The sequence below is a fragment of the Anomaloglossus baeobatrachus genome, unplaced genomic scaffold (assembly GCF_048569485.1).
Source record: "Anomaloglossus baeobatrachus isolate aAnoBae1 unplaced genomic scaffold, aAnoBae1.hap1 Scaffold_2405, whole genome shotgun sequence".
Taxonomy (NCBI): Eukaryota; Metazoa; Chordata; class Amphibia; order Anura; family Aromobatidae; genus Anomaloglossus; species Anomaloglossus baeobatrachus.
Window position 1 is genome coordinate 77,634 of NW_027442046.1, and position 27,495 is coordinate 105,128.

Below are 27,495 nucleotides of genomic sequence, written 5' to 3' on the forward strand. Positions count from 1 at the left end.
GGAAGAAAGCATACGTCTTCATATGCACCTCAATTTGGCCCATTCACTTTTCACACTTCCTCCTTTTGTTTTTTATCTTTCACACTTTTGACTTTCTTTATTCATCCAAATAGCAAACTCATCACCACTCAACCTGACCAACTCGGCTATGTCCCGTGCTGCAGTTCTCTGTCTTATCTAGATCATTTGCAATTGAATGGAATAGATCCCTTTTGGACAAAGTGGATTCACCTGCTGCTGCAGTAACCACAGGTGTGATAAGATCTAGAATTGGCATCTGGTGCGATCTCTCCGCTTCCACTCCAAAGAAAGTTACCTGTTTATTCCTATCATGCATTGGTTTTTGGGGTTTTCTTTGAGTAATGATGATCTCTTTAGTAGTCTGTTGGCGCCCTCTCCTGGAGGAATAGTTTGCTTGCTCTTGGACATTCTAAAAGAGAGGTCATGATAGACATTGAGCTTCTGAGCTCAATTGGGGACAGTCATGGGTGATGAATGTTTGCAACCTGCTGCAAAGCCTCATACCGCAATATAAGGAACGTCAAATACTAAGAAAGGGCGGCCTATGAAAGAATTACTACTTTCAATAAGTACACTTAAACGGCTAATTGGGAATAGAAAAACTGTAAAAAGCCCTCTGAGAAAGCCCCCCTCTAACCTTTGATAGTAAGCTTTTCTGTAGTCTGCCTGTTGATGTATTTTCCGTTTGAACTGTGCACAACATGAAGAGACGGAACACTGGCGGCTTGTCACAATGCCCCCGCTGACATCACAATAGCGCTGCTGCCTAGAAAACAAGCTGCGCAGCAGAAGTTGTTCTTTGGGTGGGAGGGTGGGCTAGTGTAAGGAGGGGGCAAGCTCTTTTTTTCCCGGGTGGTAGGGGGATGACAGGAGAAGGGATGCGGGTGGTGAGAAGGGTACAGAGGGCAGGGTTTGGGGGCTGGGAAGGAAAGGGAAAAGATTAGGGTTTGGGGATGATGAAAGGGCTTTCTACGGGTAAGGATGGCAAAGGGTGGCAGTGACGGAAAGTCAGGCAACCTGTCCTGTCCGTCTTTTTGTATCGTGAATTGGAAAGACTGCAAGGGGGAGGGGAGTTGCTTGCGCCCTAAAGGAGGAGTTATTCAGATTCATTGCAGTGGGGGGCGGCGGCTGCAAAACGCACCATTCTTCTTGTTTTTGCTCTGCAAAGCAGCCTTTTCAAGGGTTGGCTTGGGTGACAAAATGTCTTCTGTAGGCGTGGGTTTGTCTCCCTCTCGCGCTCTCTCCCTAAGATGTGTCCGGCATAGGCCAGGGTGCCACTCGAGGCCCAAACCAATTCTGGTTATCGCTTCTCGGCCTTTTGGCTAAGATCAAGTGTAGTATCTGTTCTTATCAGTTTAATATCTGATACGTCCCCTATCTGGGGACCATATATTAAATGGATTTTTAGAACAGGGAGATGGAAAAAGAGCTTGCTCTGTCCACTCCACGCATTGACCTGGTATTGCAGTACCTCCAGGACCGGTGCACCCCTTCTTAACCCAGTTTCCAAAAGCAGAACTCAATTCACCTGATTCATATTAGCCCGATTTAATGAATTGGAAGAAAGCATACGTCTTCATATGCACCTCAATTTGGCCCATTCACTTTTCACACTTCCTCCTTTTGTTTTTTATCTTTCACACTTTTGACTTTCTTTATTCATCCAAATAGCAAACTCAACACCACTCAACCTGACCAACTCGGCTATGTCCCGTGCTGCAGTTCTCTGTCTTATCTAGATCATTTGCAATTGAATGGAATAGATCCCTTTTGGACAAAGTGGATTCACCTGCTGCTGCAGTGACCACAGGTGTGATAAGATCTAGAATTGGCATCTGGTGCGATCTCTCCGCTTCCACTCCAAAGAAAGTTACCTGTTTATTCCTATCATGCATTGGTTTTTGGGGTTTTCTTTGAGTAATGATGATCTCTTTAGTAGTCTGTTGGCGCCCTCTCCTGGAGGAATAGTTTGCTTGCTCTTGGACATTCTAAAAGAGAGGTCATGATAGACATTGAGCTTCTGAGCTCAATTGGGGACAGTCATGGGTGATGAATGTTTGCAACCTGCTGCAAAGCCTCATACCGCAATATAAGGAACGTCAAATACTAAGAAAGGGCGGCCTATGAAAGAATTACTACTTTCAATAAGTACACTTAAACGGCTAATTGGGAATAGAAAAACTGTAAAAAGCCCTCTGAGAAAGCCCCCCTCTAACCTTTGATAGTAAGCTTTTCTGTAGTCTGCCTGTTGATGTATTTTCCGTTTGAACTGTGCACAACATGAAGAGACGGAACACTGGCGGCTTGTCACAATGCCCCCGCTGACATCACAATAGCGCTGCTGCCTAGAAAACAAGCTGCGCAGCAGAAGTTGTTCTTTGGGTGGGAGGGTGGGCTAGTGTAAGGAGGGGGCAAGCTCTTTTTTTCCCGGGTGGTAGGGGGATGACAGGAGAAGGGATGCGGGTGGTGAGAAGGGTACAGAGGGCAGGGTTTGGGGGCTGGGAAGGAAAGGGAAAAGATTAGGGTTTGGGGATGATGAAAGGGCTTTCTACGGGTAAGGATGGCAAAGGGTGGCAGTGACGGAAAGTCAGGCAACCTGTCCTGTCCGTCTTTTTGTATCGTGAATTGGAAAGACTGCAAGGGGGAGGGGAGTTGCTTGCGCCCTAAAGGAGGAGTTATTCAGATTCATTGCAGTGGGGGGCGGCGGCTGCAAAACGCACCATTCTTCTTGTTTTTGCTCTGCAAAGCAGCCTTTTCAAGGGTTGGCTTGGGTGACAAAATGTCTTCTGTAGGCGTGGGTTTGTCTCCCTCTCGCTCTCTCTCCCTAAGATGTGTCCGGCATAGGCCAGGGTGCCACTCGAGGCCCAAACCAATTCTGGTTATCGCTTCTTGGCCTTTTGGCTAAGATCAATTGTAGTCCCTTCATTGGGTTTGCCTTGGTCTTGGCTGGGAGGGGCCCGGGCTTGCACAACCGCCGGCCTCTGGGATTGTTGCGCCTTTTGGTGCTTACGTCCCCTTATGGCTGGTGGTTCCTGGGCTCGGGAGGCGATCACCTGCGGCACTGCGCTTTTGTGTGGTGGCCGATGACCGTTTTCTGAAAATTGCGGATGTAATCTCATCTGTTCTTATCAGTTTAATATCTGATACGTCCCCTATCTGGGGACCATATATTAAATGGATTTTTAGAACAGGGAGATGGAAAAAGAGCTTGCTCTGTCCACTCCACGCATTGACCTGGTATTGCAGTACCTCCAGGACCGGTGCACCCCTTCTTAACCCAGTTTCCAAAAGCAGAACTCAATTCACCTGATTCATATTAGCCCGATTTAATGAATTGGAAGAAAGCATACGTCTTCATATGCACCTCAATTTGGCCCATTCACTTTTCACACTTCCTCCTTTTGTTTTTTATCTTTCACACTTTTGACTTTCTTTATTCATCCAAATAGCAAACTCATCACCACTCAACCTGACCAACTCGGCTATGTCCCGTGCTGCAGTTCTCTGTCTTATCTAGATCATTTGCAATTGAATGGAATAGATCCCTTTTGGACAAAGTGGATTCACCTGCTGCTGCAGTGACCACAGGTGTGATAAGATCTAGAATTGGCATCTGGTGCGATCTCTCCGCTTCCACTCCAAAGAAAGTTACCTGTTTATTCCTATCATGCATTGGTTTTTGGGGTTTTCTTTGAGTAATGATGATCTCTTTAGTAGTCTGTTGGCGCCCTCTCCTGGAGGAATAGTTTGCTTGCTCTTGGACATTCTAAAAGAGAGGTCATGATAGACATTGAGCTTCTGAGCTCAATTGGGGACAGTCATGGGTGATGAATGTTTGCAACCTGCTGCAAAGCCTCATACCGCAATATAAGGAACGTCAAATACTAAGAAAGGGCGGCCTATGAAAGAATTACTACTTTCAATAAGTACACTTAAACGGCTAATTGGGAATAGAAAAACTGTAAAAAGCCCTCTGAGAAAGCCCCCCTCTAACCTTTGATAGTAAGCTTTTCTGTAGTCTGCCTGTTGATGTATTTTCCGTTTGAACTGTGCACAACATGAAGAGACGGAACACTGGCGGCTTGTCACAATGCCCCCGCTGACATCACAATAGCGCTGCTGCCTAGAAAACAAGCTGCGCAGCAGAAGTTGTTCTTTGGGTGGGAGGGTGGGCTAGTGTAAGGAGGGGGCAAGCTCTTTTTTTCCCGGGTGGTAGGGGGATGACAGGAGAAGGGATGCGGGTGGTGAGAAGGGTACAGAGGGCAGGGTTTGGGGGCTGGGAAGGAAAGGGAAAAGATTAGGGTTTGGGGATGATGAAAGGGCTTTCTACGGGTAAGGATGGCAAAGGGTGGCAGTGACGGAAAGTCAGGCAACCTGTCCTGTCCGTCTTTTTGTATCGTGAATTGGAAAGACTGCAAGGGGGAGGGGAGTTGCTTGCGCCCTAAAGGAGGAGTTATTCAGATTCATTGCAGTGGGGGGCGGCGGCTGCAAAACGCACCATTCTTCTTGTTTTTGCTCTGCAAAGCAGCCTTTTCAAGGGTTGGCTTGGGTGACAAAATGTCTTCTGTAGGCGTGGGTTTGTCTCCCTCTCGCTCTCTCTCCCTAAGATGTGTCCGGCATAGGCCAGGGTGCCACTCGAGGCCCAAACCAATTCTGGTTATCGCTTCTCGGCCTTTTGGCTAAGATCAAGTGTAGTATCTGTTCTTATCAGAACAAACTGAGCTAGCTACACTTGACGAGATACGATCAGGGAGACGAGCTCCGAAGCCCAGCCGAGACCGGAAGAGGGAGATCGGACGGAAGAAGAGCTTGGCAGAAAGAAGCAAGAAGACGAAGCCTCGGAGAAGACTTGGGGAGACCAGAGGAACTTCGAGGAGGAACACAGCGGGAGAAGACACCCGGAGAAGAATCCAAGATCCAGCTCCGGGAACTCAAGCAGGAACCAGCCATGGCAAGCAAGCCAGAGAAGGCAGCCAAGAAGGCTCAGGACCCAGGGACCTCCAGGAAGGCTCATCCAGAGGCTTCTTCGGCCCAAGAGGCCCCTACCTCCGACGCCAGCCAGCCGGAGGGAGCCCGGACGCTGCCTGAAAAGGCTCCAACCCTGGAGCCTTGGATGCGGCAGACGGTCGCCCTGAAGCTAAAGGCGGTGGATGGTAGGTTGCCGGACATGTCCAGCGACGTGTTCTGCAAGAAGATGATTCTGGATCAGGGCTTCTCCAGGGCGGAAACCCTGAGTGTCCAGACCTTCATGACTGGCATTTTTCTGGTAACCTTTGCCACGGTGAATGCCTGCAGGAGATACTGGGAGGCGATGAACGCAGCGATGCCGGACTCCCCTTTTCATTCTTTTTTAGGATCCTGTCCTATACAGAGGGATGAAAAGAGGATCACGGTCTCCATGCGGAACCCGCACACCCCAGGAAGAGACATCTCCACGTTCCTGGGACGTCTCTGCACAGTGGTGAGGGAGCCATCCCACATCCTTAACGGCAACGGATTCTGGACGGGTAAGTGGTCAGTAACCGTTCGACTCTACAGGGAACCAGCATCCGAGGATGGTCTCCAGCACCTGCCCCCGACATTCTCTCTGGGAAACTCCTTTGGTCTCATCTACTACCCGGACATGCCACACAACTGCAGGAAATGTGGCGGGAAAGGGCATTCGATGAAGACCTGCAAGGAGGACGCCTGCAGGGTTTGCCGGGTGACGGGACACAGCTCCAAGGACTGCCCAAAGAAGAAGACTTGCAACCTATGTGGACAGGTGGACCACCTTTACAAGGACTGCCCACAGCGGGAGAAATCCTGGGCAAGGGTTGCCGCGGCGACCCAGTATCGGGTAGTCACAGCTTCGTCGACCAAGGCAGCTACGACCAAGGCCACAGAGGCCAAGGACAAGGCGGCCAAGAACCCGGCGACCGTGGCTCCAGCCGATGCCCCAGCAGCCACGGAGTCCAGGAAAAAGAAGGGTAAGAAAACTGTTGCCCCCTCCCTGGTCCCCCCCCCTGTCACCCCTGTCCAAACCCCTCCCCCCCCGGCCAACCCTACTGAGGATTCCACTACCTCCACCTCATTTCCCTACTCCTCAGTTGGTCTCCTCACCCCCCCCCCAAAGCCCACTCTCCCTCCCCAGACCATGAGAGCAGAGGGCCTCAGCACTCTTGCACTTTTCACCGAGGAGGATTTTCCAGCTCTTGTCTCCTCAGGTACAGGCCAAAGGAAAAGGAAGGTGGAAGATAGTCCTGTCGCAGAACCTTCCAAGCTGTTCATTGTGGACCTCAATCCACCCCAGGAAGAGGAGGATGGCCTCCTCCCAGAACCGGACGTGTTGGAGCAGATGGTGGAGTCCCTTGTGGCCGAAGAAGAAATGGAGGAGTCGGAAGCCACTGAGGCACCATCCCTGCTCGATCAGCTAGAAGAAGAGGGTCTGCTGGAGATACCCTTACCAGCAGGTGCCAAAGAGGAAGAACCGCCCGACCGGAGTGGTAACTAAGGCACACCGCCTGCTCTAACTTTCTCTTTCCTCCAATGACTGCTAACATTAACATCTTTTCCATTAATGTTAGGAGCATCAGAGACACGTTCCGACGTCAGACAATTTTTGCGTTCCTTAACACTCAGTCTAGTGATGTATTTTTCCTGCAGGAATGCTCCCTTCCCTCCTCTAGGTCCTTCAACCATCTGGCCAGGGAGTGGACCCATGGCCCATCCTACTGGTCTGGCGGGGGCGACTGTAGGTCCGCGGGGGTCGCCGTGCTGATCAGGGGAAGCGCCTTCACATTGGACTCTGTTCAGGAAATCGTCTGCGGCAGGTTACTGCTCGTGGATGGCACCTGGGCGGGAGAACCTGTCAGGTTCATCAATGTGTATGCTTCTCCTGTGAAGAGCGATCGACTGGAGCTCCTCCAAGCCCTGCGCCCTCAGCTCGCTACCGCCAGGACGGTAGTGATGGCCGGGGATTTCAACTGCCCGATTGAGGAGGATGGACGCAGTTCTGGAACGGCTGCCAAGTTGGACGTCACATCCAAACTGCTCATTGAGATGGTGACCGAAGCCTCTCTTGTGGACGTTGTTGGCTCCATCGGACACGGATCTGTGAACTATTCATGGTGCCGATCCGATGGCTCGCTGCGTTCCAGGATTGACTTTGTGTTTACCTCTCGGGCGGTTGGGCGGAGTGGGCACTCGATGGTCCCCTGCTTCTTCTCTGACCACAGAGCCATTCACTTTCAAGGTGTGCTGGGCCATGGCTTCCCCATTGGCCCGGGCTCCTGGAAGCTGAACTGCTCTCTGCTGGAAAAGGGTGAGATTCTGGAGGAGCTTAGAGCTGCCTACTCCACGTGGCGGGCCTACAAGGCGGGCTTCCAGTCTGTTTCTGACTGGTGGGAATACGTTAAACTCGAGTTCCGTTTCTTCTTTCAGGCAAAGAGTCAACAACAGGCGTGTCTGAAGAGGAGGGACTTCAGGAGACTCCAGCGTGAGCTGCGTTCCCTGCAGGACCTTCTTCGATGCGGCTGGGACGTGAGAGAGGAGCTGGAGGAGACTAAGAGGAGCCTGAAAAGGCACTTCGAGGAGGAGTCCGAGCGAATTGTCTTCCGTTCCAAAGTGGAGAACCTGGAGAAGGGTGAGAAATGTAACTCGTTCTTTTTCAGGAAACTCCACGCCGGTCACACGCCCATGAATGAACTACGAGACGAGAGTGGAAGCATGCGACGCGGGAAAGAGAATGTGATGAAGGTCGTCAGCGACTTCTACAGCGAACTCTACGCCCGCAAGACTACTGACCCCGAGGCCGCCGATAAGTTCCTGTCAGGTATCACTAACCATCTTGACCCTGCAGACGCGGCGGCCATGGACGTTCCTCTGACGGTGGACGAGCTGCTCTCGGCCGCCAAATCCTTTAGTTCTGGCAGGACACCGGGCAGTGACGGCCTCCCAGCAGAGCTCTATGTAGCGCTGGGAGACCTAATCTGTCCGGACCTGTTAGGGCTGTATGAGGAGATGGTGGTGGAGGGCAGAATGCCTCCATCTCTGAGGGAAGGAATGGTCACGATCCTGTACAAGCGTAAAGGAGAGAGGTGCGACCTGAAGAATTGGCGTCCCATCACCCTTCTGAATGTCGACTACAAGATCCTGGCCAAGACGATGGCAACGAGACTGAAGACGGTTATCGGACGGATCATCCACCCGGATCAGACCTGCGGCATCCCCGGACGTCGCATCGCAGACAGCCTGGCTCTCATGCGGGACACGGTCGAGTACATCAAAGCCCGCCGGGTGCACGCAGCCCTGATCTCGTTGGATCAGGAAAAGGCCTTCGACCGTGTTTCCCATGAGTTCCTGGGCAAAGCTCTGCACAGGTTAGGTTTGGGTAACATGTTTTGTTTGTATGTCCAACTAATGTATTTTGATATTCACAGCTCGGTGTTGGTAAACGGCTGGAAGACTGACCCCTTCCCGGTCCTCTCAGGGGTCAGACAAGGCTGTCCTCTGTCACCTCTTCTTTTTGTTTGTGTTATAGAACTCTTTGCAGAGGCTATCCGGCGGAATGGAGAGATCAGAGGGATCACCGCACCAGGACCAGAACGCTTCGAGGTCAAGTGCTCGCTCTACATGGACGACGTGACCGTCTTCTGCGCGGACCGGCGCTCAGTCGACACCCTCGTCCAGACCTGTGAGACCTTCGGACGGGCTTCGGGAGCCAAAGTCAACTGCGGGAAGTCGGAAGCCATGCTCTTCGGGGACTGGCAGCCGGCCTCTTCCGCCCCCTTCCCTTTCAGCATCCAGCCGGATTTCATCAAGGTTCTTGGAGTCTGGTTCGGGAAGGAAGGAGCAGCCCTCAAGTCCTGGGAGGAACGCTTGACCAAGATCACCCAACGGATCGGTCTGTGGAGCCTCAGACGCCTCACCTGTGAGGGCAAAGCACTGGTCCTGCGTAACGAGGTACTGCCCGTGCTGCAGTACACGGCCCAGGCCTGGCCCCCCCTTGCCACCGTGTGCAGGGCCATTACCAGGACGGTGTTTCGTTTTGTCTGGGGATCCAAGATGGACAGAGTAAAGCGGAGCATCATGTACAAGGATCCTCGCAAGGGTGGGAAGGGCGTACCCGATATCCCCACCCTCCTGCGATCCTCCTTCGTATGTGACTGCGTTCGCCGAACTCTGCGAGTCAAGAGAGGTTCCGCGGGTGGGTCCATGTCTCGCTTCTTCCTGCTCCCCCTTTGGAGACGGTTAGGCTGGGACAAGTGGGACAGCTCCTTCCCCTACAACTGGACGGCGCCATGGTTCTACGGAGACGTGGTTCGGTTTGTGAGGGAACACCAACTGGAGGGACTCAAGCCTGATTTGTGGAAGCCAAAGACTATCCACAAACTCATCAGAGCCAAGGACGAAATGGAGAACATTCCAGGACTTCATCACGACACACTGGAGACTGTTTGGACAAACGTGTCATCGGCTGGATTGACCAACGGGCACAAGGACTTGTCATGGATGGCGATACAGGGCGGACTGCCCGTCCGGTCATTCATGCATGCCCGGAACCTGTGCAAAACCCGGTACTGCCCAAGGTGCCCCTTCGTGGAGGAAACATCGCTGCATGCCTTTTGGGACTGCCGTTTCGCACAGCGCCTGTTGGTTGCCCTGGAGGATGACCTGAGGAACTCCGTCCCCAGAGGGAGCCTATCGTACCATTCCGTACTTTATGGACTCTTCCCTGGGACTCACACCGTTGGAGCCATCCAGGAGGCTTGGCGCCTTATGAACTGCTTTAAGGACGCTATTTGGGTCGCCAGGAACCGGCTCATCTTGAAGAGGGAGAGGATGTCTATTCAGGATTGCCGCAGGCTGATCCACAGCCTGCTCAGAGACTATTCCATCATGGACAGTCCGGACGACAGCGCCGAGGAGGAGGTTTAGACCTCTTCCATGCCCCCTCCCTCCTTTTCCCGTTATGTGCGTCTTTCAATAAAGCTTCGGGCCTGTGATTTCCCCACCCTATCCCCCTTTTCCCCTACCCCCATCCCCCAATCGCCGGTTCGTCGTTATTTATTGTCTAACTTTTTCTTTCAGCTTGAGTGTTATGGATAAGCATAGGAGCGTGATGTATAGTTTAGTGCGTCGTACTCTATGGCTATGTAAGAAGGATTGTATATTTCTGTGTGTACGGGGCTGCGGCACTGTACACGGTTTGTTACCTATTTGTGAGTAGTGCAGGATAATAAAAAAAAAAAAAAAAAAAAAAAATCTGTTCTTATCAGTTTAATATCTGATACGTCCCCTATCTGGGGACCATATATTAAATGGATTTTTAGAACAGGGAGATGGAAAAAGAGCTTGCTCTGTCCACTCCACGCATTGACCTGGTATTGCAGTACCTCCAGGACCGGTGCACCCCTTCTTAACCCAGTTTCCAAAAGCAGAACTCAATTCACCTGATTCATATTAGCCCGATTTAATGAATTGGAAGAAAGCATACGTCTTCATATGCACCTCAATTTGGCCCATTCACTTTTCACACTTCCTCCTTTTGTTTTTTATCTTTCACACTTTTGACTTTCTTTATTCATCCAAATAGCAAACTCAACACCACTCAACCTGACCAACTCGGCTATGTCCCGTGCTGCAGTTCTCTGTCTTATCTAGATCATTTGCAATTGAATGGAATAGATCCCTTTTGGACAAAGTGGATTCACCTGCTGCTGCAGTGACCACAGGTGTGATAAGATCTAGAATTGGCATCTGGTGCGATCTCTCCGCTTCCACTCCAAAGAAAGTTACCTGTTTATTCCTATCATGCATTGGTTTTTGGGGTTTTCTTTGAGTAATGATGATCTCTTTAGTAGTCTGTTGGCGCCCTCTCCTGGAGGAATAGTTTGCTTGCTCTTGGACATTCTAAAAGAGAGGTCATGATAGACATTGAGCTTCTGAGCTCAATTGGGGACAGTCATGGGTGATGAATGTTTGCAACCTGCTGCAAAGCCTCATACCGCAATATAAGGAACGTCAAATACTAAGAAAGGGCGGCCTATGAAAGAATTACTACTTTCAATAAGTACACTTAAACGGCTAATTGGGAATAGAAAAACTGTAAAAAGCCCTCTGAGAAAGCCCCCCTCTAACCTTTGATAGTAAGCTTTTCTGTAGTCTGCCTGTTGATGTATTTTCCGTTTGAACTGTGCACAACATGAAGAGACGGAACACTGGCGGCTTGTCACAATGCCCCCGCTGACATCACAATAGCGCTGCTGCCTAGAAAACAAGCTGCGCAGCAGAAGTTGTTCTTTGGGTGGGAGGGTGGGCTAGTGTAAGGAGGGGGCAAGCTCTTTTTTTCCCGGGTGGTAGGGGGATGACAGGAGAAGGGATGCGGGTGGTGAGAAGGGTACAGAGGGCAGGGTTTGGGGGCTGGGAAGGAAAGGGAAAAGATTAGGGTTTGGGGATGATGAAAGGGCTTTCTACGGGTAAGGATGGCAAAGGGTGGCAGTGACGGAAAGTCAGGCAACCTGTCCTGTCCGTCTTTTTGTATCGTGAATTGGAAAGACTGCAAGGGGGAGGGGAGTTGCTTGCGCCCTAAAGGAGGAGTTATTCAGATTCATTGCAGTGGGGGGCGGCGGCTGCAAAACGCACCATTCTTCTTGTTTTTGCTCTGCAAAGCAGCCTTTTCAAGGGTTGGCTTGGGTGACAAAATGTCTTCTGTAGGCGTGGGTTTGTCTCCCTCTCGCTCTCTCTCCCTAAGATGTGTCCGGCATAGGCCAGGGTGCCACTCGAGGCCCAAACCAATTCTGGTTATCGCTTCTCGGCCTTTTGGCTAAGATCAAGTGTAGTCCCTTCATTGGGTTTGCCTTGGTCTTGGCTGGGAGGGGCCCGGGCTTGCACAACCGCCGGCCTTGGGGATTGTTGCGCCTTTTGGTGCTTACGTCCCCTTTTGGCTGGTGGTTCCTGGGCTCGGGAGGCGATCACCTGCGGCACTGCGCTTTTGTGTGGTGGCCGATGACCGTTTTCTGAAATTTGCGGATGGAATCTCATCTGTTCTTATCAGTTTAATATCTGATACGTCCCCTATCTGGGGACCATATATTAAATGGATTTTTAGAACAGGGAGATGGAAAAAGAGCTTGCTCTGTCCACTCCACGCATTGACCTGGTATTGCAGTACCTCCAGGACCGGTGCACCCCTTCTTAACCCAGTTTCCAAAAGCAGAACTCAATTCACCTGATTCATATTAGCCCGATTTAATGAATTGGAAGAAAGCATACGTCTTCATATGCACCTCAATTTGGCCCATTCACTTTTCACACTTCCTCCTTTTGTTTTTTATCTTTCACACTTTTGACTTTCTTTATTCATCCAAATAGCAAACTCATCACCACTCAACCTGACCAACTCGGCTATGTCCCGTGCTGCAGTTCTCTGTCTTATCTAGATCATTTGCAATTGAATGGAATAGATCCCTTTTGGACAAAGTGGATTCACCTGCTGCTGCAGTGACCACAGGTGTGATAAGATCTAGAATTGGCATCTGGTGCGATCTCTCCGCTTCCACTCCAAAGAAAGTTACCTGTTTATTCCTATCATGCATTGGTTTTTGGGGTTTTCTTTGAGTAATGATGATCTCTTTAGTAGTCTGTTGGCGCCCTCTCCTGGAGGAATAGTTTGCTTGCTCTTGGACATTCTAAAAGAGAGGTCATGATAGACATTGAGCTTCTGAGCTCAATTGGGGACAGTCATGGGTGATGAATGTTTGCAACCTGCTGCAAAGCCTCATACCGCAATATAAGGAACGTCAAATACTAAGAAAGGGCGGCCTATGAAAGAATTACTACTTTCAATAAGTACACTTAAACGGCTAATTGGGAATAGAAAAACTGTAAAAAGCCCTCTGAGAAAGCCCCCCTCTAACCTTTGATAGTAAGCTTTTCTGTAGTCTGCCTGTTGATGTATTTTCCGTTTGAACTGTGCACAACATGAAGAGACGGAACACTGGCGGCTTGTCACAATGCCCCCGCTGACATCACAATAGCGCTGCTGCCTAGAAAACAAGCTGCGCAGCAGAAGTTGTTCTTTGGGTGGGAGGGTGGGCTAGTGTAAGGAGGGGGCAAGCTCTTTTTTTCCCGGGTGGTAGGGGGATGACAGGAGAAGGGATGCGGGTGGTGAGAAGGGTACAGAGGGCAGGGTTTGGGGGCTGGGAAGGAAAGGGAAAAGATTAGGGTTTGGGGATGATGAAAGGGCTTTCTACGGGTAAGGATGGCAAAGGGTGGCAGTGACGGAAAGTCAGGCAACCTGTCCTGTCCGTCTTTTTGTATCGTGAATTGGAAAGACTGCAAGGGGGAGGGGAGTTGCTTGCGCCCTAAAGGAGGAGTTATTCAGATTCATTGCAGTGGGGGGCGGCGGCTGCAAAACGCACCATTCTTCTTGTTTTTGCTCTGCAAAGCAGCCTTTTCAAGGGTTGGCTTGGGTGACAAAATGTCTTCTGTAGGCGTGGGTTTGTCTCCCTCTCGCTCTCTCTCCCTAAGATGTGTCCGGCATAGGCCAGGGTGCCACTCGAGGCCCAAACCAATTCTGGTTATCGCTTCTCGGCCTTTTGGCTAAGATCAAGTGTAGTATCTGTTCTTATCAGAACAAACTGAGCTAGCTACACTTGACGAGATACGATCAGGGAGACAAGCTCCGAAGCCCAGCCGAGACCGAAAGAGGGAGATCGGACGGAAGAAGAGCTTGGCAGAAAGAAGCAAGAAGACGAAGGCTCGGAGAAGACTTGGGGAGACCAGAGGAACTTCGAGGAGGAACACAGCGGGAGAAGACACCCGGAGAAGAATCCAAGATCCAGCTCCGGGAACTCAAGCAGGAACCAGCCATGGCAAGCAAGCCAGAGAAGGCAGCCAAGAAGGCTCAGGACCCAGGGACCTCCAGGAAGGCTCATCCAGAGGCTTCTTCGGCCCAAGAGGCCCCTACCTCCGACGCCAGCCAGCCGGAGGGAGCCCGGACGCCGCCTGAAAAGGCTCCAACCCTGGAGCCTTGGATGCGGCAGACGGTCGCCCTGAAGCTGAAGGCGGTGGATGGTAGGTTGCCGGACATGTCCAGCGACGTGTTCTGCAAGAAGATGATTCTGGATCAGGGCTTCTCCAGGGCGGAAACCCTGAGTGTCCAGACCTTCATGACTGGCATTTTTCTGGTAACCTTTGCCACGGTGAATGCCTGCAGGAGATACTGGGAGGCGATGAACGCAGCGATGCCGGACTCCCCTTTTCATTCTTTTTTAGGATCCTGTCCTATACAGAGGGATGAGAAGAGGATCACGGTCTCCATGCGGAACCCGCACACCCCAGGAAGAGACATCTCCACGTTCCTGGGACGTCTCTGCACAGTGGTGAGGGAGCCATCCCACATCCTTAACGGCAACGGATTCTGGACGGGTAAGTGGTCAGTAACCGTTCGACTCCACAGGGATCCAGCATCCGAGGATGGTCTCCAGCACCTGCCCCCGACATTCTCTCTGGGAAACTCCTTTGGTCTCATCTACTACCCGAACATGCCACACAACTGCAGGAAATGTGGCGGGAAAGGGCATTCGATGAAGACCTGCAAGGAGGACGCCTGCAGGGTTTGCCGGGTGACAGGACACAGCTCCAAGGACTGTCCAAAGAAGAAGACTTGCAACCTATGTGGACAGGCGGACCACCTTTACAAGGACTGCCCACAGCGGGAGAAATCCTGGGCAAGGGTTGCCGCGGCGACCCAGTATCGGGTAGTCACAGCTTCGTCGACCAAGGCAGCTACGACCAAGGCCACAGAGGCCAAGGACAAGGCGGCCAAGAACCCAGCGACCGTGGCTCCAGCCGATGCCCCAGCAGCCACGGAGTCCAGGGAAAAGAAGGGTAAGAAAACTGTTGCCCCCTCCCTGGCCCCCCCCCCTGTCACCCCTGTCCAAACCCCTCCCCCCCCGGCCAACCCTACTGAGGATTCCACTACCTCCACCTCATTTCCCTACTCCTCAGTTGGTCTCCTCACCCCCCCCCCCAAAGCCCACTCTCCCTCCCCAGACCATGAGAGCAGAGGGCCTCAGCACTCTTGCACTTTTCACCGAGGAGGATTTTCCAGCTCTTGTCTCCTCAGGTACAGGCCAAAGGAAAAGGAAGGTGGAAGATAGTCCTGTCGCAGAACCTTCCAAGCTGTTCATTGTGGACCCCAATCCACCCCAGGAAGAGGAGGATGGCCTCCTCCCAGAACCGGACGTGTTGGAGCAGATGGTGGAGTCCCTTGTGGCCGAAGAAGAAATGGAGGAGTCGGAAGCCACTGAGGCACCATCCCTGCTCGATCAGCTAGAAGAAGAGGGTCTGCTGGAGATACCCTTACCAGCAGGTGCCAAAGAGGAAGAACCGCCCGACCGGAGTGGTAACTAAGGCACACCGCCTGCTCTAACTTTCTCTTTCCTCCAATGACTGCTAACATTAACATCTTTTCCATTAATGTTAGGAGCATCAGAGACAAGTTCCGACGTCAGACAATTTTTGCGTTCCTTAACACTCAGTCTAGTGATGTATTTTTCCTGCAGGAATGCTCCCTTCCCTCCTCTAGGTCCTTCAACCATCTGGCCAGGGAGTGGACCCATGGCCCATCCTACTGGTCTGGCGGGGGCGACTGTAGGTCCGCGGGGGTCGCCGTGCTGATCAGGGGAAGCGCCTTCACATTGGACTCTGTTCAGGAAATCGTCTGCGGCAGGTTACTGCTCGTGGATGGCACCTGGGCGGGAGAACCTGTCAGGTTCATCAATGTGTATGCTTCTCCTGTGAAGAGCGATCGACTGGAGCTCCTCCAAGCCCTGCGCCCTCAGCTCGCTACCGCCAGGACGGTAGTGATGGCCGGGGATTTCAACTGCCCGATTGAGGAGGATGGACGCAGTTCTGGAACGGCTGCCAAGTTGGACGTCACATCCAAACTGCTCATTGAGATGGTGACCGAAGCCTCTCTTGTGGACGTTGTTGGCTCCATCGGACTCGGATCCGTGAACTATTCATGGTGCCGATCCGATGGCTCGCTGCGTTCCAGGATTGACTTTGTGTTTACCTCTCGGGCGGTTGGGCGGAGTGGGCACTCGATGGTCCCCTGCTTCTTCTCTGACCACAGAGCCATTCACTTTCAAGGTGTGCTGGGCCATGGCTTCCCCATTGGCCCGGGCTCCTGGAAGCTGAACTGCTCTCTGCTGGAAAAGGGTGAGATTCTGGAGGAGCTTAGAGCTGCCTACTCCACGTGGCGGGCCTACAAGGCGGGCTTCCAGTCTGTTTCTGACTGGTGGGAATACGTTAAACTCGAGTTCCGTTTCTTCTTTCAGGCAAAGAGTCAACAACAGGCGTGTCTGAAGAGGAGGGACTTCAGGAGACTCCAGCGTGAGCTGCGTTCCCTGCAGGACCTTCTTCGATGCGGCTGGGACGTGAGAGAGGAGCTGGAGGAGACTAAGAGGAGCCTGAAAAGGCACTTCGAGGAGGAGTCCGAGCGAATTGTCTTCCGTTCCAAAGTGGAGAACCTGGAGAAGGGTGAGAAATGTAACTCGTTCTTTTTCAGGAAACTCCACGCCGGTCACACGCCCATGAATGAACTACGAGACGAGAGTGGAAGCATACGATGCGGGAAAGAGAATGTGATGAAGGTCGTCAGCGACTTCTACAGCGAACTCTACGCCCGCAAGACTACTGACCCCGAGGCCGCCGATAAGTTCCTGTCAGGTATCACTAACCATCTTGACCCTGCAGACGCGGCGGCCATGGACGTTCCTCTGACGGTGGACGAGCTGCTCTCGGCCGCCAAATCCTTTAGTTCTGGCAGGACACCGGGCAGTGACGGCCTCCCAGCAGAGCTCTATGTAGCGCTGGGAGACCTAATCTGTCCGGACCTGTTAGGGCTGTATGAGGAGATGGTGGTGGAGGGCAGAATGCCTCCATCTCTGAGGGAAGGAATGGTCACGATCCTGTACAAGCGTAAAGGAGAGAGGTGCGACCTGAAGAATTGGCGTCCCATCACCCTTCTGAATGTCGACTACAAGATCCTGGCCAAGACGATGGCAACGAGACTGAAGACGGTTATCGGACGGATCATCCACCCGGATCAGACCTGCGGCATCCCCGGACGTCGCATCGCAGACAGCCTGGCTCTCATGCGGGACACGGTCGAGTACATCAAAGCCCGCCGGGTGCACGCAGCCCTGATCTCGTTGGATCAGGAAAAGGCCTTCGACCGTGTTTCCCATGAGTTCCTGGGCAAAGCTCTGCACAGGTTAGGTTTGGGTAACATGTTTTGTTTGTATGTCCAACTAATGTATTTTGATATTCACAGCTCGGTGTTGGTAAACGGCTGGAAGACTGACCCCTTCCCGGTCCTCTCAGGGGTCAGACAAGGCTGTCCTCTGTCACCTCTTCTTTTTGTTTGTGTTATAGAACTCTTTGCAGAGGCTATCCGGCGGAATGGAGAGATCAGAGGGATCACCGCACCAGGACCAGAACGCTTCGAGGTCAAGTGCTCGCTCTACATGGACGACGTGACCGTCTTCTGCGCGGACCGGCGCTCAGTCGACACCCTCGTCCAGACCTGTGAGACCTTCGGACGGGCTTCGGGAGCCAAAGTCAACTGCGGGAAGTCGGAAGCCATGCTCTTCGGGGACTGGCAGCCGGCCTCTTCCGCCCCCTTCCCTTTCAGCATCCAGCCGGATTTCATCAAGGTTCTTGGAGTCTGGTTCGGGAAGGAAGGAGCAGCCCTCAAGTCCTGGGAGGAACGCTTGACCAAGATCACCCAACGGATCGGTCTGTGGAGCCTCAGACGCCTCACCTGTGAGGGCAAAGCACTGGTCCTGCGTAACGAGGTACTGCCCGTGCTGCAGTACACGGCCCAGGCCTGGCCCCCCCTTGCCACCGTGTGCAGGGCCATTACCAGGACGGTGTTTCGTTTTGTCTGGGGATCCAAGATGGACAGAGTAAAGCGGAGCATCATGTACAAGGATCCTCGCAAGGGTGGGAAGGGCGTACCCGATATCCCCACCCTCCTGCGATCCTCCTTCGTATGTGACTGCGTTCGCCGAACTCTGCGAGTCAAGAGAGGTTCCGCGGGTGGGTCCATGTCTCGCTTCTTCCTGCTCCCCCTTTGGAGACGGTTAGGCTGGGACAAGTGGGACAGCTCCTTCCCCTACAACTGGACGGCGCCATGGTTCTACGGAGACGTGGTTCGGTTTGTGAGGGAACACCAACTGGAGGGACTCAAGCCTGATTTGTGGAAGCCAAAGACTATCCACAAACTCATCAGAGCCAAGGACGAAATGGAGAACATTCCAGGACTTCATCACGACACACTGGAGACTGTTTGGACAAACGTGTCATCGGCTGGATTGACCAACGGGCACAAGGACTTGTCATGGATGGCGATACAGGGCGGACTGCCCGTCCGGTCATTCATGCACGCCCGGAACCTGTGCAAAACCCGGTACTGCCCAAGGTGCCCCTTCGTGGAGGAAACATCGCTGCACGCCTTTTGGGACTGCCGTTTCGCACAGCGCCTGTTGGTTGCCCTGGAGGATGACCTGAGGAACTCCGTCCCCAGAGGGAGCCTATCGTACCATTCCGTACTTTATGGACTCTTCCCTGGGACTCACACCGTTGGAGCCATCCAGGAGGCTTGGCGCCTTATGAACTGCTTTAAGGACGCTATTTGGGTCGCCAGGAACCGGCTCATCTTGAAGAGGGAGAGGATGTCTATCCAGGATTGCCGCAGGCTGATCCACAGCCTGCTCAGAGACTATTCCATCATGGACAGTCCGGACGACAGCGCCGAGGAGGAGGTTTAGACCTCTTCCATGCCCCCTCCCTCCTTTTCCCGTTATGTGCGTCTTTCAATAAAGCTTCGGGCCTGTGACTTCCCAACCCTATCCCCCTTTTCCCCTACCCCCATCCCCCAATCGCCGGTTCGTCGTTATTTATTGTCTAACTTTTTCTTTCAGCTTGAGTGTTATGGATAAGCATAGGAGCGTGATGTATAGTTTAGTGCGTCGTACTCTATGGCTATGTAAGAAGGATTGTATATTTCTGTGTGTACGGGGCTGCGGCACTGTACACGGTTTGTTACCTTTTTGTGAGTAGTGCATGATAATAAAGATGCTGTTAAATCAAAAATCTGTTCTTATCAGTTTAATATCTGATACGTCCCCTATCTGGGGACCATATATTAAATGGATTTTTAGAACAGGGAGATGGAAAAAGAGCTTGCTCTGTCCACTCCACGCATTGACCTGGTATTGCAGTACCTCCAGGACCGGTGCACCCCTTCTTAACCCAGTTTCCAAAAGCAGAACTCAATTCACCTGATTCATATTAGCCCGATTTAATGAATTGGAAGAAAGCATACGTCTTCATATGCACCTCAATTTGGCCCATTCACTTTTCACACTTCCTCCTTTTGTTTTTTATCTTTCACACTTTTGACTTTCTTTATTCATCCAAATAGCAAACTCATCACCACTCAACCTGACCAACTCGGCTATGTCCCGTGCTGCAGTTCTCTGTCTTATCTAGATCATTTGCAATTGAATGGAATAGATCCCTTTTGGACAAAGTGGATTCACCTGCTGCTGCAGTGACCACAGGTGTGATAAGATCTAGAATTGGCATCTGGTGCGATCTCTCCGCTTCCACTCCAAAGAAAGTTACCTGTTTATTCCTATCATGCATTGGTTTTTGGGGTTTTCTTTGAGTAATGATGATCTCTTTAGTAGTCTGTTGGCGCCCTCTCCTGGAGGAATAGTTTGCTTGCTCTTGGACATTCTAAAAGAGAGGTCATGATAGACATTGAGCTTCTGAGCTCAATTGGGGACAGTCATGGGTGATGAATGTTTGCAACCTGCTGCAAAGCCTCATACCGCAATATAAGGAACGTCAAATACTAAGAAAGGGCGGCCTATGAAAGAATTACTACTTTCAATAAGTACACTTAAACGGCTAATTGGGAATAGAAAAACTGTAAAAAGCCCTCTGAGAAAGCCCCCCTCTAACCTTTGATAGTAAGCTTTTCTGTAGTCTGCCTGTTGATGTATTTTCCGTTTGAACTGTGCACAACATGAAGAGACGGAACACTGGCGGCTTGTCACAATGCCCCCGCTGACATCACAATAGCGCTGCTGCCTAGAAAACAAGCTGCGCAGCAGAAGTTGTTCTTTGGGTGGGAGGGTGGGCTAGTGTAAGGAGGGGGCAAGCTCTTTTTTTCCCGGGTGGTAGGGGGATGACAGGAGAAGGGATGCGGGTGGTGAGAAGGGTACAGAGGGCAGGGTTTGGGGGCTGGGAAGGAAAGGGAAAAGATTAGGGTTTGGGGATGATGAAAGGGCTTTCTACGGGTAAGGATGGCAAAGGGTGGCAGTGACGGAAAGTCAGGCAACCTGTCCTGTCCGTCTTTTTGTATCGTGAATTGGAAAGACTGCAAGGGGGAGGGGAGTTGCTTGCGCCCTAAAGGAGGAGTTATTCAGATTCATTGCAGTGGGGGGCGGCGGCTGCAAAACGCACCATTCTTCTTGTTTTTGCTCTGCAAAGCAGCCTTTTCAAGGGTTGGCTTGGGTGACAAAATGTCTTCTGTAGGCGTGGGTTTGTCTCCCTCTCGCTCTCTCTCCCTAAGATGTGTCCGGCATAGGCCAGGGTGCCACTCGAGGCCCAAACCAATTCTGGTTATCGCTTCTCGGCCTTTTGGCCAAGATCAAGTGTAGTGTTGTTCGAAGAGGTGGTTTAAGCTCCAGGCCACCTTAGTACAATGATACAATGCACACTGGAAGGTTGCGCTTGCTAGTACTCTGGGTGGATAGTATATTCATCTAGAGGAAAACATGGCCCTACCAGGATCGAGGCTATTAGACTGAGTAAGGGTGGGGGGCTATGGTACAACGTGCCCCAGGACTGACGACCCTGGAGTGAGTCTGAGCTTGCTGGCTTGGGACCCCGGCAAGCCTTGGGCTCTGTAGCACACCGTACCTTGCCTTTTCATACTTTTTGAGCATATTACCCTATCCCGGCCTTCTGGCTAGGAAGGGAAATTTTTATAATCCCGGTCGGAGGTCTGGTCAGCTTTGGGCTGAGAAACTAACACCCGGTTGGAGGTCTGGGTCAGCTTCGGCTGAGAAACCAACACCCGGTTGGAGGTCTGGGTCAGCTTCGGCTGAGAAACCAACACCCGGTTGGAGGTCCGGTTAGCCTTGGGCTGAGAAACCAACACCGGTTGACGGTCCGGGCAGTTTCGGCTGCGAAACCAACAACTAGTAGCTCTCTACTCCACTTGGGTAAGATGCCTGGGGGGACGCTGGGAGCAACGACAAGGCTCAACCAGGCTTCGGCTTGGGGGAGCACCGAAGATCCCTGACCCTTGCTGTGGCCTTCTGGCTCGAAGGGACGGGGTTGATTTTTGGGGACCCTCTCCTCACGGTGGGGTCCACACGAATCCTAGCCTTTGCACTGTTTTTGGTGTGACTTCGGTCATGCATTTTTTGTGGTGCTTTGGAAAGCTTCATTAAATCAAAATCTGTTCTTATCAGTTTAATATCTGATACGTCCCCTATCTGGGGACCATATATTAAATGGATTTTTAGAACAGGGAGATGGAAAAAGAGCTTGCTCTGTCCACTCCACGCATTGACCTGGTATTGCAGTACCTCCAGGACCGGTGCACCCCTTCTTAACCCAGTTTCCAAAAGCAGAACTCAATTCACCTGATTCATATTAGCCCGATTTAATGAATTGGAAGAAAGCATACGTCTTCATATGCACCTCAATTTGGCCCATTCACTTTTCACACTTCCTCCTTTTGTTTTTTATCTTTCACACTTTTGACTTTCTTTATTCATCCAAATAGCAAACTCATCACCACTCAACCTGACCAACTCGGCTATGTCCCGTGCTGCAGTTCTCTGTCTTATCTAGATCATTTGCAATTGAATGGAATAGATCCCTTTTGGACAAAGTGGATTCACCTGCTGCTGCAGTGACCACAGGTGTGATAAGATCTAGAATTGGCATCTGGTGCGATCTCTCCGCTTCCACTCCAAAGAAAGTTACCTGTTTATTCCTATCATGCATTGGTTTTTGGGGTTTTCTTTGAGTAATGATGATCTCTTTAGTAGTCTGTTGGCGCCCTCTCCTGGAGGAATAGTTTGCTTGCTCTTGGACATTCTAAAAGAGAGGTCATGATAGACATTGAGCTTCTGAGCTCAATTGGGGACAGTCATGGGTGATGAATGTTTGCAACCTGCTGCAAAGCCTCATACCGCAATATAAGGAACGTCAAATACTAAGAAAGGGCGGCCTATGAAAGAATTACTACTTTCAATAAGTACACTTAAACGGCTAATTGGGAATAGAAAAACTGTAAAAAGCCCTCTGAGAAAGCCCCACTCTAACCTTTGATAGTAAGCTTTTCTGTAGTCTGCCTGTTGATGTATTTTCCGTTTGAACTGTGCACAACATGAAGAGACGGAACACTGGCGGCTTGTCACAATGCCCCCGCTGACATCACAATAGCGCTGCTGCCTAGAAAACAAGCTGCGCAGCAGAAGTTGTTCTTTGGGTGGGAGGGTGGGCTAGTGTAAGGAGGGGGCAAGCTCTTTTTTTCCCGGGTGGTAGGGGGATGACAGGAGAAGGGATGCGGGTGGTGAGAAGGGTACAGAGGGCAGGGTTTGGGGGCTGGGAAGGAAAGGGAAAAGATTAGGGTTTGGGGATGATGAAAGGGCTTTCTACGGGTAAGGATGGCAAAGGGTGGCAGTGACGGAAAGTCAGGCAACCTGTCCTGTCCGTCTTTTTGTATCGTGAATTGGAAAGACTGCAAGGGGGAGGGGAGTTGCTTGCGCCCTAAAGGAGGAGTTATTCAGATTCATTGCAGTGGGGGGCGGCGGCTGCAAAACGCACCATTCTTCTTGTTTTTGCTCTGCAAAGCAGCCTTTTCAAGGGTTGGCTTGGGTGACAAAATGTCTTCTGTAGGCGTGGGTTTGTCTCCCTCTCGCTCTCTCTCCCTAAGATGTGTCCGGCATAGGCCAGGGTGCCACTCGAGGCCCAAACCAATTCTGGTTATCGCTTCTCGGCCTTTTGGCTAAGATCAAGTGTAGTATCTGTTCTTATCAGTTTAATATCTGATACGTCCCCTATCTGGGGACCATATATTAAATGGATTTTTAGAACAGGGAGATGGAAAAAGAGCTTGCTCTGTCCACTCCACGCATTGACCTGGTATTGCAGTACCTCCAGGACCGGTGCACCCCTTCTTAACCCAGTTTCCAAAAGCAGAACTCAATTCACCTGATTCATATTAGCCCGATTTAATGAATTGGAAGAAAGCATACGTCTTCATATGCACCTCAATTTGGCCCATTCACTTTTCACACTTCCTCCTTTTGTTTTTTATCTTTCACACTTTTGACTTTCTTTATTCATCCAAATAGCAAACTCATCACCACTCAACCTGACCAACTCGGCTATGTCCCGTGCTGCAGTTCTCTGTCTTATCTAGATCATTTGCAATTGAATGGAATAGATCCCTTTTGGACAAAGTGGATTCACCTGCTGCTGCAGTGACCACAGGTGTGATAAGATCTAGAATTGGCATCTGGTGCGATCTCTCCGCTTCCACTCCAAAGAAAGTTACCTGTTTATTCCTATCATGCATTGGTTTTTGGGGTTTTCTTTGAGTAATGATGATCTCTTTAGTAGTCTGTTGGCGCCCTCTCCTGGAGGAATAGTTTGCTTGCTCTTGGACATTCTAAAAGAGAGTTCATGATAGACATTGAGCTTCTGAGCTCAATTGGGGACAGTCATGGGTGATGAATGTTTGCAACCTGCTGCAAAGCCTCATACCGCAATATAAGGAACGTCAAATACTAAGAAAGGGCGGCCTATGAAAGAATTACTACTTTCAATAAGTACACTTAAACGGCTAATTGGGAATAGAAAAACTGTAAAAAGCCCTCTGAGAAAGCCCCCCTCTAACCTTTGATAGTAAGCTTTTCTGTAGTCTGCCTGTTGATGTATTTTCCGTTTGAACTGTGCACAACATGAAGAGACGGAACACTGGCGGCTTGTCACAATGCCCCCGCTGACATCACAATAGCGCTGCTGCCTAGAAAACAAGCTGCGCAGCAGAAGTTGTTCTTTGGGTGGGAGGGTGGGCTAGTGTAAGGAGGGGGCAAGCTCTTTTTTTCCCGGGTGGTAGGGGGATGACAGGAGAAGGGATGCGGGTGGTGAGAAGGGTACAGAGGGCAGGGTTTGGGGGCTGGGAAGGAAAGGGAAAAGATTAGGGTTTGGGGATGATGAAAGGGCTTTCTACGGGTAAGGATGGCAAAGGGTGGCAGTGACGGAAAGTCAGGCAACCTGTCCTGTCCGTCTTTTTGTATCGTGAATTGGAAAGACTGCAAGGGGGAGGGGAGTTGCTTGCGCCCTAAAGGAGGAGTTATTCAGATTCATTGCAGTGGGGGGCGGCGGCTGCAAAACGCACCATTCTTCTTGTTTTTGCTCTGCAAAGCAGCCTTTTCAAGGGTTGGCTTGGGTGACAAAATGTCTTCTGTAGGCGTGGGTTTGTCTCCCTCTCGCTCTCTCTCCCTAAGATGTGTCCGGCATAGGCCAGGGTGCCACTCGAGGCCCAAACCAATTCTGGTTATCGCTTCTCGGCCTTTTGGCTAAGATCAAGTGTAGTATCTGTTCTTATCAGTTTAATATCTGATACGTTCCCTATCTGGGGACCATATATTAAATGGATTTTTAGAACAGGGAGATGGAAAAAGAGCTTGCTCTGTCCACTCCACGCATTGACCTGGTATTGCAGTACCTCCAGGACCGGTGCACCCCTTCTTAACCCAGTTTCCAAAAGCAGAACTCAATTCACCTGATTCATATTAGCCCGATTTAATGAATTGGAAGAAAGCATACGTCTTCATATGCACCTCAATTTGGCCCATTCACTTTTCACACTTCCTCCTTTTGTTTTTTATCTTTCACACTTTTGACTTTCTTTATTCATCCAAATAGCAAACTCATCACCACTCAACCTGACCAACTCGGCTATGTCCCGTGCTGCAGTTCTCTGTCTTATCTAGATCATTTGCAATTGAATGGAATAGATCCCTTTTGGACAAAGTGGATTCACCTGCTGCTGCAGTGACCACAGGTGTGATAAGATCTAGAATTGGCATCTGGTGCGATCTCTCCGCTTCCACTCCAAAGAAAGTTACCTGTTTATTCCTATCATGCATTGGTTTTTGGGGTTTTCTTTGAGTAATGATGATCTCTTTAGTAGTCTGTTGGCGCCCTCTCCTGGAGGAATAGTTTGCTTGCTCTTGGACATTCTAAAAGAGAGGTCATGATAGACATTGAGCTTCTGAGCTCAATTGGGGACAGTCATGGGTGATGAATGTTTGCAACCTCCAGGCCACCTTAGTACAATGATACAATGCACACTGGAAGGTTGCGCTTGCTAGTACTCTGGGTGGATAGTATATTCATCAAGAGGAAAACATGGCCCTACCAGGATCGAGGCTATTAGACTGAGTAAGGGTGGGGGGCTATGGTACAACGTGCCCCAGGACTGACGACCCTGGAGTGAGTCTGAGCTTGCTGGCTTGGGACCCCGGCAAGCCTTGGGCTCTGTAGCACACCGTACCTTGCCTTTTCATACTTTTTGAGCATATTACCCTATCCTGGCCTTCTGGGTAGGAAGGGAAATTTTTATAATCCCGGTCGGAGGTCTGGTCAGCTTTGGGCTGAGAAACTAACACCCGGTTGGAGGTCCGGGTCAGCTTCGGCTGAGAAACCAACACCCGGTTGGAGGTCTGGGTCAGCTTCGGCTGAGAAACCAACACCCGGTTGGAGGTCCGGTTAGCCTTGGGCTGAGAAACCAACACCGGTTGACGGTCCGGGCAGTTTCGGCTGCGAAACCAACAACTAGTAGTTCTCTACTCCACTTGGGTAAGATGCCTGGGTGGACGCTGGGAGCAACAACAAGGCTCAACCAGGCTTCGGCTTGGGGGAGCACCGAAGATCCCTGACCCTTGCTGTGGCCTTCTGGCTCGGAGGGACGGGGTTGATTTTTGGGGACCCTCTCCTCACGGTGGGGTCCACACGAATCCTAGCCTTTGCACTGTTTTTGGTGTGACTTCGGTCATGCATTTTTTGTGGTGCTTTGGAAAGCTTCATTAAATCAAAAAATCTGTTCTTATCAGTTTAATATCTGATACGTCCCCTATCTGGGGACCATATATTAAATGGATTTTTAGAACAGGGAGATGGAAAAAGAGCTTGCTCTGTCCACTCCACGCATTGACCTGGTATTGCAGTACCTCCAGGAACGGTGCACCCCTTCTTAACCCAGTTTCCAAAAGCAGAACTCAATTCACCTGATTCATATTAGCCCGGTTTAATGAATTGGAAGAAAGCATACGTCTTCATATGCACCTCAATTTGGCCCATTCACTTTTCACACTTCCTCCTTTTGTTTTTTATCTTTCACACTTTTGACTTTCTTTATTCATCCAAATAGCAAACTCATCACCACTCAACCTGACCAACTCGGCTATGTCCCGTGCTGCAGTTCTCTGTCTTATCTAGATCATTTGCAATTGAATGGAATAGATCCCTTTTGGACAAAGTGGATTCACCTGCTGCTGCAGTGACCACAGGTGTGATAAGATCTAGAATTGGCATCTGGTGCGATCTCTCCGCTTCCACTCCAAAGAAAGTTACCTGTTTATTCCTATCATGCATTGGTTTTTGGGGTTTTCTTTGAGTAATGATGATCTCTTTAGTAGTCTGTTGGCGCCCTCTCCTGGAGGAATAGTTTGCTTGCTCTTGGACATTCTAAAAGAGAGGTCATGATAGACATTGAGCTTCTGAGCTCAATTGGGGACAGTCATGGGTGATGAATGTTTGCAACCTCCAGGCCACCTTAGTACAATGATACAATGCACACTGGAAGGTTGCGCTTGCTAGTACTCTGGGTGGATAGTATATTCATCAAGAGGAAAACATGGCCCTACCAGGATCGAGGCTATTAGACTGAGTAAGGGTGGGGGGCTATGGTACAACGTGCCCCAGGACTGACGACCCTGGAGTGAGTCTGAGCTTGCTGGCTTGGGACCCCGGCAAGCCTTGGGCTCTGTAGCACACCGTACCTTGCCTTTTCATACTTTTTGAGCATATTACCCTATCCTGGCCTTCTGGGTAGGAAGGGAAATTTTTATAATCCCGGTCGGAGGTCTGGTCAGCTTTGGGCTGAGAAACTAACACCCGGTTGGAGGTCCGGGTCAGCTTCGGCTGAGAAACCAACACCCGGTTGGAGGTCTGGGTCAGCTTCGGCTGAGAAACCAACACCCGGTTGGAGGTCCGGTTAGCCTTGGGCTGAGAAACCAACACCGGTTGACGGTCCGGGCAGTTTCGGCTGCGAAACCAACAACTAGTAGTTCTCTACTCCACTTGGGTAAGATGCCT

At 50.9% G+C, this 27,495-nt stretch overlaps 7 non-coding genes and 4 pseudogenes across 7 annotated transcripts; all 11 read left to right on the forward strand.

Moving 5' to 3' along the window:
* Positions 1 to 1,323: 1,323 nt before the first annotated feature.
* Positions 1,324 to 1,514, forward strand: LOC142261943 (U2 spliceosomal RNA). The gene has a single exon (XR_012729455.1). It is a non-coding gene; the product is annotated as a U2 spliceosomal RNA (small nuclear RNA).
* Positions 1,515 to 3,107: 1,593 nt separating this feature from the next.
* Positions 3,108 to 3,292, forward strand: LOC142261939 (U2 spliceosomal RNA). Its single transcript, XR_012729453.1, has one exon. It is a non-coding gene; the product is annotated as a U2 spliceosomal RNA (small nuclear RNA).
* A 1,388-nt stretch (positions 3,293 to 4,680) lies between these two features.
* LOC142261960 (U2 spliceosomal RNA) lies at positions 4,681 to 4,770 on the forward strand (annotated as a pseudogene).
* Positions 4,771 to 10,213: 5,443 nt separating this feature from the next.
* Positions 10,214 to 10,419, forward strand: LOC142261940 (U2 spliceosomal RNA; annotated as a pseudogene).
* Positions 10,420 to 12,012: 1,593 nt separating this feature from the next.
* Positions 12,013 to 12,197, forward strand: LOC142261936 (U2 spliceosomal RNA). Its single transcript, XR_012729451.1, has one exon. It is a non-coding gene; the product is annotated as a U2 spliceosomal RNA (small nuclear RNA).
* A 1,388-nt stretch (positions 12,198 to 13,585) lies between these two features.
* LOC142261954 (U2 spliceosomal RNA) lies at positions 13,586 to 13,689 on the forward strand (annotated as a pseudogene).
* A 5,430-nt stretch (positions 13,690 to 19,119) lies between these two features.
* Positions 19,120 to 19,323, forward strand: LOC142262011 (U2 spliceosomal RNA; annotated as a pseudogene).
* Positions 19,324 to 21,509: 2,186 nt separating this feature from the next.
* LOC142261916 (U2 spliceosomal RNA) lies at positions 21,510 to 21,705 on the forward strand. Its single transcript, XR_012729432.1, has one exon. It is a non-coding gene; the product is annotated as a U2 spliceosomal RNA (small nuclear RNA).
* A 1,388-nt stretch (positions 21,706 to 23,093) lies between these two features.
* Positions 23,094 to 23,284, forward strand: LOC142261955 (U2 spliceosomal RNA). The gene has a single exon (XR_012729459.1). It is a non-coding gene; the product is annotated as a U2 spliceosomal RNA (small nuclear RNA).
* A 1,388-nt stretch (positions 23,285 to 24,672) lies between these two features.
* LOC142261991 (U2 spliceosomal RNA) lies at positions 24,673 to 24,863 on the forward strand. The gene has a single exon (XR_012729471.1). It is a non-coding gene; the product is annotated as a U2 spliceosomal RNA (small nuclear RNA).
* A 1,313-nt stretch (positions 24,864 to 26,176) lies between these two features.
* On the forward strand, positions 26,177 to 26,370 carry LOC142262017 (U2 spliceosomal RNA). The gene has a single exon (XR_012729484.1). It is a non-coding gene; the product is annotated as a U2 spliceosomal RNA (small nuclear RNA).
* Positions 26,371 to 27,495: the final 1,125 nt, after the last annotated feature.